Source organism: Lathyrus oleraceus, chromosome 4, assembly GCF_024323335.1.
Source record: "Lathyrus oleraceus cultivar Zhongwan6 chromosome 4, CAAS_Psat_ZW6_1.0, whole genome shotgun sequence".
Lineage (NCBI taxonomy): Eukaryota > Viridiplantae > Streptophyta > Magnoliopsida > Fabales > Fabaceae > Lathyrus > Lathyrus oleraceus.
In genome coordinates this window covers 27,789,695-27,799,694 of record NC_066582.1, presented here as the reverse complement: position 1 = coordinate 27,799,694, position 10,000 = coordinate 27,789,695, and positions in this window count along the sequence as shown.

The window sequence follows — 10,000 nt, the reverse complement described above, 5'->3', positions numbered from 1 at the left end:
AGGCTATAGGCCACGGGACGAGAGGCGGGGGAGCGTCAATAACTTGGCCTACACAACGAATTTGAATCCCAAATTTTGCATGGACATCTATTCCAACAAATGTTGAGGGAATCCAAAGTCTCGGAGCATTTCCAACAATCCTCGATTTTTCGACCGGATCTAGTGCTCCATAGGCTATAGGTCACGGGACGAGAGGCGGGGGAGCGTCAATAACTTGGCCTACACAACGAATTTGAATCCCAAATTTTGCATGGACATCTATTCCAACAAATGTTGAGGGAATCCAAAGTCTCGGAGCATTTCCAACAATCCTCGATTTTTCGACCGGACCTAGTGCTCCATAGGCTATAGGCCACGTGCCACGGGACGAGAGACGGGAGCGCCAATAACTTGGCCTACACAACGAATTTGAACCCCAAAGTTTTCATGGACATCTATTCCAACAAATGTTGAGGGAATCCAAAGTCTCGGAGCATTTCCAACAATCCTCGATTTTTCGACCGGACCTAGTGCTCCATAGGCTATAGGCCACGGGACGAGAGGCGGGGGAGCGTCAATAACTTGGCCTACACAAAGAATTTGAATCCCAAATTTTGCATGGACACATATTCCAACAAATGTTGAGGGAATCCAAAGTCTCGGAGCATTTCCAACAATCCTCGATTTTTCGACCGGACCTAGTGCTCCATAGGCTGTAGGCCACGGGACGAGAGGCGGGGGAGCGTCAATAACTTGGCCCTACACAACGAATTTGAATCCCAAATTTTGCATGGACATCTATTCCAACAAATGTTGAGGGACTCCAAAGTCTCGGAGCATTTCCAACAATCCTCGATTTTTCGACCGGACCTAGTTTTCCATAGGCTATAGGCCACGGGACGAGAGGCGGGGGAGCGTCAATAACTTGGCCTACACAACGAATTTGAATCCCAAATTTTGCATGGACATCTATTCCAACAAATGTTGAGGGAATCCAAAGTCTCGGAGCATTTCCAACAATCCTCGATTTTTCGACCGGACCTAGTGCTCCATAGGCTATAGGTCACGGGACGAGAGGCGGGGGAGCGTCAATAACTTGGCCTACACAACGAATTTGAATCCCAAATTTTGCATGGACATCTATTCCAATAAATGTTGAGGGAATCCAAAGTCTCGGAGCATTTCCAACAATCCTCGATTTTTCGACCGGACCTAGTGCTCCATAGGCTATAGGCCACGTGCCACGGGACGAGAGACGGGAGCGCCAATAACTTGGCCTACACAACGAATTTGAACCCCAAAGTTTGCATGGACATCTATTCCAACAAATGTTGAGGGAATCCAAAGTCTCGGAGCATTTCCAACAATCCTCGATTTTTCGACCGGACCTAGTGCTCCATAGGCTATAGGCCACGGGACGAGAGGCGGGGGAGCGTCAATAACTAGGCCTACACAACGAATTTGAATCCCAAATTTTGCATGGACATCTATTCCAACAAATCTTGAGGGAATCCAAAGTCTCGGAGCATTTCCAACAATCCTCGATTTTTCGACCGGACCTAGTGCTCCATAGGCTATAGGCCACGGGACGAGAGGCGGGGGAGCGTCAATAACTTGGCCCTACACAACGAATTTGAATCCCAAATTTTGTATGGACATCTATTCCAACAAATGTTGAGGGACTCCAAAGTCTCGGAGCATTTCCAACAATCCTCGACTTTTCGACCGGACCTAGTGCTCGATAGGCTATAGGCCACGGGACGAGAGGCGGGGGAGCGTCAATAACTTGGCCTACACAACGAATTTGAATCCCAAATTTTGCATGGACATCTATTCCAACAAATGTTGAGGGAATCCAAAGTCTCGGAGCATTTCCAACAATCCTCTATTTTTCGACCGGACCTAGTGCTCCATAGGCTATTGGCCACGGGACGAGAGACGGGAGCGCCAATAACTTGGCCTACACAACGAATTTGAACCCCAAAGTTTTCATGGACATCTATTCCAACAAATGTTGAGGGAATCCAAAGTCTCGGAGCATTTCCAACAATCCTCGATTTTTCGACCGGACCTAGTGCTCCATAGGCTATAGGCCACGGGACGAGAGGCGGGGGAGCGTCAATAACTTGGCCTACACAACGAATTTGAATCCCAAATTTTGCATGGACATCTATTCCAACAAATGTTGAGGGAATCCAAAGTCTCGGATCATTTCCAATAATTCTCGATTTTTCGACCGGACCTAGTGCTCCATAGGCTATAGGCCACGGGACGAGAGGCGGGGGAGCGTCAATAACTTGGCCTACACAACGAATTTGAATCCCAAATTTTGCATGGACATCTATTCCAACAAATGCTGAGGGACTTAAAAGTTTCGGATCATTTCCAACAATCCTCGATTTTTCGACCGGACCTAGTGCTCCATAGGCCATAGGCCACGGGACGAGAGGCGGGAGCGATAATAACTTGGCCTACACAACGAATTTGAATCCCAAATTTTGCATGGACATTTATACCAACAAATGTTGAGGGTCTCCAAAGTTTCGAGCATTCCGAACAATCCTCGATTTTTTGACCGAAACGCGTGCTCCATAGGCTATAGGCTACGGGACGAGAGGCGGGAGCGCCAATAACTTGGCCTACACAACGAATTTGAACCCCAAGGTTTGCATGGACATCTATTCCAACAAATGTTGAGGGAATCCATAGTCTCGGAGCATTTCCAACAATCCTCGATTTTTCGACCGGACCTAGTGCTTCATAGGCTATAGACCACGGGACGAGAGGCGGGGGAGCGTCAATAACTTGGCCTACACAACGAATTTGAATCCCAAATTTTGCATGGACATCTATTCCAACAAATGTTGAGGGAATCCAAAGTCTCGGAGCATTTCCAACAATCCGCTATTTTTCGACCGGACCTAGTGCTCCATAGGCTATAGGCCACGGGACGAGAGGCGGGGGAGCGTCAATAACTTGGCCTACACAACAAATTTGAATCCAAAATTTTGCATGGGCATCTATTCCAACAAATGTTGAGGGAATCCAAAGTCTCGGAGCATTTCCAACAATCCTCGATTTTTCGACCGGACCTAGTGCTCCATAGGCTATAGGCCACGGGACGAGAGGCGGGGGAGCGTCAATAACTTGGCCTACACAACGAATTTGAATCCCAAATTTTGCATGGACATCTATTCCAACAAATCTTGAGGGAATCCAAAGTCTCGGAGCATTTCTAACAATCCTCGATTTTTCGACCGGACCTAGTGCTCCATAGGCTATAGGCCACGGGACGAGAGGCGGGGGAGCGTCAATAACTTGGCCCTACACAACGAATTTGAATCCCAAATTTTGCATGGACATCTATTCCAACAAATGTTGAGGGACTCCAAAGTCTCGGAGCATTTCCAACAATCCTCGATTTTTCGACCGGACCTAGTGCTCCATAGGCTATAGGCCACGGGACGAGAGGCGGGGGAGCGTTAATAACTTGGCCTACACAACGAATTTGAATCCCAAATTTTGCATGGACATCTATTCCAACAAATGTTGAGGGAATCCAAAGTCTCGGAGCATTTCCAACAATCCTCGATTTTTCGACCGGACCTAGTGCTCCATAGGCTATAGGCCACGGGACGAGAGGCGGGGGAGCGTCAATAACTTGGCCTACACAAGAATTTGAATCCCAAATTTTGCATGGACATCTATTCCAACAAATTTTGAGGGAATCCAAAGTCTCGGAGCATTTCCAACAATCCTCGATTTTTCGACCGGGCCTAGTGCTCCATAGGCTATAGGCCACGGGACGAGAGGCGGGGGAGCGTCAATAACTTGGCCTACACAACGAATTTGAATCCCAAATTTTGCATGGACATCTATTCCAACAAATGCTGAGGGACTTAAAAGTTTCGGATCATTTCCAACAATCCTCGATTTTTCGACCGGACCTAGTGCTCCATAGGCCATAGGCCACGGGACGAGAGGCGGGAGCGATAATAACTTGGCCTACACAACGAATTTGAATCCCAAATTTTGCATGTACATATATTCCAACAAATGTTAAGGGACTCCAAAGTCTCGGAGCATTTCCAACAATCCTCGATTTTTCGACCGGACCTAGTGCTCCATAGGCTATTGGCTATAGGCCACGTGCCACGGGACGAGAGGCGGGAGCGACAATAACTTGGCCTACACAACGAATTTGAACCCCAAATTTTGCATGGACATCTATTCCAACAAATGTTGAGGGACTCCAAAGTCTCGGAGCATTTCCAACAATCCTCGATTTTTCGACCGGACCTAGTGCTCCATAGGCTATAGGCCACGTGCCACGGGACGAGAGACGGGAGCGTTAATAACTTGGCCTACACAACGAATTTGAACCCCAAAGTTTTCATGGACTTCTATTCCAACAAATGTTGAGGGAATCCAAAGTCTCGGAGCATTTCCAACAATCCTCGATTTTTCGACCGGACCTAGTGCTCCATAGGCTATAGGCCATGGGACGAGAGGCGGGGGAGCGTAAATAACTTGGCCTACACAACGAATTTGAATCCAAAATTTTGCATGGACATCTATTCCAACAAATGTTGAGGGAATCCAAAGTCTCGGAGCATTTCCCACAATCCTTGATTTTTCGACCGGACCTAGTGCTCCATAGGCTATAGGCCACGGGACGAGAGGCGGGGGAGCGTCAATAACTTGGCCTACACAACGAATTTGAATCCCAAATTTTGCATGAACATCTATTCCAACAAATGTTGAGGGAATCCAAAGTCTCGGAGCATTTCCAAAAATCCTCGATTTTTCGACCGGACCTAGTGCTCCATAGGCTATAGGCCACGGGACGAGAGGCGGGGGAGCGTCAATAACTTGGCCCTACACAAAGAATTTGAATCCCAAATTTTGCATGGACATCTATTCCAACAAATGTTGAGGGACTCCAAAGTCTCGGAGCATTTCCAACAATCCTCGATTTTTCGACCGGACCTAGTGCTCGATAGGCTATAGGCCACAGGACGAGAGGCGGGGGAGCGTCAATAACTTGGCCTACACAACGAATTTGAATCCCAAATTTTGCATGGACATCTATTCCAACAAATGTTGAGGGACTTAAAAGTTTCGGATCATTTTCAACATTCCTCGATTTTTCGACCGGACCAAGTTCTCCATAGGCCATAGGCCACGAGACGAAAGGCGGGAGCGATAATAACTTGGCCTACACAACGAATTTGAATCCCAAATTTTGCATGGACATATATTCCAACAAATGTTAAGGGACTCCATAGTCTCGGAGCATTTCCAACAATCCTCGATTTTTCGACCGGACCTAGTGCTCTATAGGCTATATGCTATAGGCCACGTGCCACGGGACGAGAGGCGGGAGCGACAATAACTTGGCCTACACAACGAATTTGAACCCCAAATTTTGCATGGACATCTATTTCAACAAATGTTGAGGGACTCCAAAGTCTCGGATCATTTCCAACAATCCTCGATTTATCGACCGGACCTAGTGCTCCATAGGCCATATGCCACGGGACCAGAGGCGGGAGCGACAATAACTTGGCCTACACAAAGAATTTGTATCCCAAATTTTGCATGGACATATATTCCAACAAATGTTAAGGGACTCCAAAGTCTCGGAGCATTTCCAACAATCCTCGATTTTTCGACCGGACCTAGTGCTCCATCGGCTATAGGCTATAGGCCACGTGCCACGGGACGAGAGGCGGAGCGACAATAACTTGGCCTTCACAACGAATTTGAACCTCAAATTTTGCATGGACATCTATTCCAACAAATGTTAAGGGACTCCAAAGTCTCAGAGCATTTCCAACAATCCTCGATTTTTCGACCTGACCTAGTGCTCCATAGGCCACGGGCCACGGGATGCGAGGCGGGCGCGACAATAACTTGGCTTACACAACGAATTTGAACCCCAAAGTTTTCATGGACATCTATTCCAACAAATGTTGAGGGAATCCAAAGTCTCGGAGCAATTCCAACAATCCTCGATTTTTCGACCGGACCTAGTGCTCCATAGGCTATAGGCCACGGGACGAGAGGCGGGGGAGCGTCAATAACTTGGCCTACACAACGAATTTGAATCCCAAATTTTGCATGGACATCTATTCCAACAAATGTTGAGGGAATCCAAAGTCTCGGAGCATTTCCAACAATCCTCGATTTTTCGACCGGACCTAGTGCTCCATAGGCTATAGGCCACGGGACGAGAGGCGGGGGAGCGTCAATAACTTGGCCTACACAACGAATTTGAATCCCAAATTTTGCATGGACATCTATTCCAACAAATGCTGAGGGACTTAAAAGTTTCGGATCATTTCCAACAATCCTCGATTTTTCGACCGGACCTAGTGCTCCATAGGCCATAGGCCACGGGACGAGAGGCGGGAGCGATAATAACTTGGCCTACACAACGAATTTGAATCCCAAATTTTGCATGGACATTTATACCAACAAATGTTGAGGGTCAACAAAGTTTCGGAGCATTCCGAACAATCCTCGATTTTTTGACAGAAACGCGTGCTCCATAGGCTATAGGCTACGGGACGAGAGGCGGGAGCGCCAATAACTTGGCCTACACAACGAATTTGAACCCCAAAGTTTGCATGGACATCTATTCCAACAAATGTTGAGGGAATCCATAGTCTCGGAGCATTTCCAACAATCCTCGATTTTTCGACCGGACCTAATGCTCCATAGGCTATAGGCCACGGGACGAGAGGCGGGGGAGCGTCAATAACTTGGCCTACACAACGAATTTGAATCCCAAATTTTGCATGGACATCTATTCCAACAAATGTTGAGGGAATCTAAAGTCTCGGAGCATTTCCAACAATCCTCTATTTTTCGACCGGACCTAGTGCTCCATAGGCTATAGGCCACGGGACGAGAGGCGGGGGAGCGTCAATAACTTGGCCTACACAACGAATTTGAATCCAAAATTTTGCATGGGCATCTATTCCAACAAATGTTGAGGGAATCCAAAGTCTCGGAGCATTTCCAACAATCCTCGATTTTTCGACCGGACCTAGTGCTCCATAGGCTATAGGCCACGGGACGAGAGGCGGGGGAGCGTCAATAACTTGGCCTACACAACGAATTTGAATCCCAAATTTTGCATGGACATCTATTCCAACAAATCTTGAGGGAATCCAAAGTCTCGGAGCATTTCCAACAATCCTCGATTTTTCGACCGGACCTAGTGCTCCATAGGCTATAGGCCACGGGACGAGAGGCGGGGGAGCGTCAATAACTTGGCCCTACACAACGAATTTGAATCCCAAATTTTGCATGGACATCTATTCCAACAAATGTTGAGGGACTCCAAAGTCTCGGAGCATTTCCAACAATCCTCGATTTTTCGACCGGACCTAGTGCTCCATAGGCTATAGGCCACGGGACGAGAGGCGGGGGAGCGTTAATAACTTGGCCTACACAACGAATTTGAATCCCAACTTTTGCATGGACATCTATTCCAACAAATGTTGAGGGAATCCAAAGTCTCGGAGCATTTCCAACAATCCTCGATTTTTCGACCGGACCTAGTGCTCCATAGGCTATAGGCCACGGGACGAGAGGCGGGGGAGCGTCAATAACTTGGCCTACACAAGAATTTGAATCCCAAATTTTGCATGGACATCTATTCCAACAAATGTTTAGGGAATCCAAAGTCTCGGAGCATTTCCAACAATCCTCGATTTTGCGACCGGGCCTAGTGCTCCATAGGCTATAGGCCACGTGCCACGGGACGAGAGACTGGAGCGCCAATAACTTGGCCTACACAACGAATTTGAACCCCAAAGTTTTCATGGACATCTATTCCAACAAATGTTGAGGGAATCGAAAGTCTCGGAGCATTTCCAACAATCCTCGATTTTTCGACCGGACCTAGTGCTCCATAGGCTATAGGCCACGGGACGAGAGGCGGGGGAGCGTCAATAACTTGGCCTACACAACGAATTTGAATCCTAAATTTTGCATGGACATCTATTCCAACAAATGTTGAGGGAATCCAAAGTCTCGGAGCATTTCCAACAATCCTCGATTTTTCGACCGGACCTAGTGCTCCATAGGCTATAGGCCACGGGACGAGAGGCGGGGGAGCGTCAATAACTTGGCCTACACAACGAATTTGAATCCCAAATTTTGCATGGACATCTATTCCAACAAATGCTGAGGGACTTAAAAGTTTCTGATCATTTCCAACAATCCTCGATTTTTCGACCGGACCTAGTGCTCCATAGGCCATAGGCCACGGGACGAGAGGCGGGAGCGATAATAACTTGACCTACACAACGAATTTGAATCCCAAATTTTGCATGTACATATATTCCAACAAATGTTAAGGGACTCCAAAGTCTCGGAGCATTTCCAACAATCCTCGATTTTTCGACCGGACCTAGTGCTCCATAGGCTATAGGCTATAGGCCACGTGCCACTGGACGAGAGGCGGGAGCGACAATAACTTGGCCTACACAACGAATTTGAACCCCAAATTTTGCATGGACATCTATTCCAACAAATGTTGAGGGACTCCAAAGTCTCGGAGCATTTCCAACAATCCTCGATTTTTCGACCGGACCTAGTGCTCCATAGGCTATAGGCCACGTGCCACGGGACGAGAGACGGGAGCGTTAATAACTTGGCCTACACAACGAATTTGAACCCCAAAATTTTCATGGACATCTATTCCGACAAATGTTGAGGGAATCCAAAGTCTCGGAGCATTTCCAACAATCCTCGATTTTTCGACCGGACCTAGTGCTCCATAGGCTATAGGCCACGGGGCGAGAGGCGGGGGAGCGTCAATAACTTGGCCTACACAACGAATTTGAATCCCAAATTTTGCATGGACATCTATTCCAACAAATGTTGAGGGAATCCAAAGTCTCGGAGCATTTCCAACAATCCTCGATTTTTCGACCGGACCTAGTGCTCCATAGGCTATAGGCCATGGGACGAGAGGCGGGGGAGCGTAAATAACTTGGACTACACAACGAATTTGAATCCAAAATTTTGCATGGACATCTATTCCAACAAATGTTGAGGGAATCCAAAGTCTCGGAGCATTTCCCACAATCCTCGATTTTTCGACCGGACCTAGTGCTCCATAGGCTATAGGCCACGGGACGAGAGGCGGGGGAGCGTCAATAACTTGGCCTACACAACGAATTTGAATCCCAAATTTTGCATGAACATCTATTCCAACAAATGTTGAGGGAATCCAAAGTCTCGGAGCATTTCCAACAATCCTCGATTTTTCGACCGGACCTAGTGCTCCATAGGCTATAGGCCACGGGACGAGAGGTGGGGGAGCGTCAATAACTTGGCCCTACACAAAGAATTTGAATCCTAAATTTTGCATGGACATCTATTCCAACAAATGTTGAGGGACTCCAAAGTCTCGGAGCATTTCCAACAATCCTCGATTTTTCGACCGGACCTAGTGCTCGATAGGCTATAGGCCACGGGACGAGAGGCGGGGGAGCGTCAATAACTTGGCCTACACAACGAATTTGAATCCCAAATTTTGCATTGACATCTATTCCAACAAATGTTGAGGGACTTAAAAGTTTCGGATCATTTCCAACATTCCTCGATTTTTCGACCGGACCTATCTCCATAGGCCATAGGCCACGAGACGAAAGGCGGGAGCGATAATAACTTGGCCTACACAACGAATTTGAATCCCAAATTTTGCATGGACATATATTCCAACAAATGTTAAGGGACTCCAAAGTCTCGGAGCATTTCCAACAATCCTCGATTTTTCGACCGGACCTAGTGCTCTATAGGCTATATGCTATAGGCCACGTGCCACGGGACGAGAGGCGGGAGCGACAATAACTTGGCCTACACAACGAATTTGAACCCCAAATTTTGCATGGACACCTATTCCAACAAATGTTGAGGGACTCCAAAGTCTCGGATCATTTCCAACAATCCTCGATTTATCGACCGGACCTAGTGCTCCATAGGCCATATGCCACGGGAC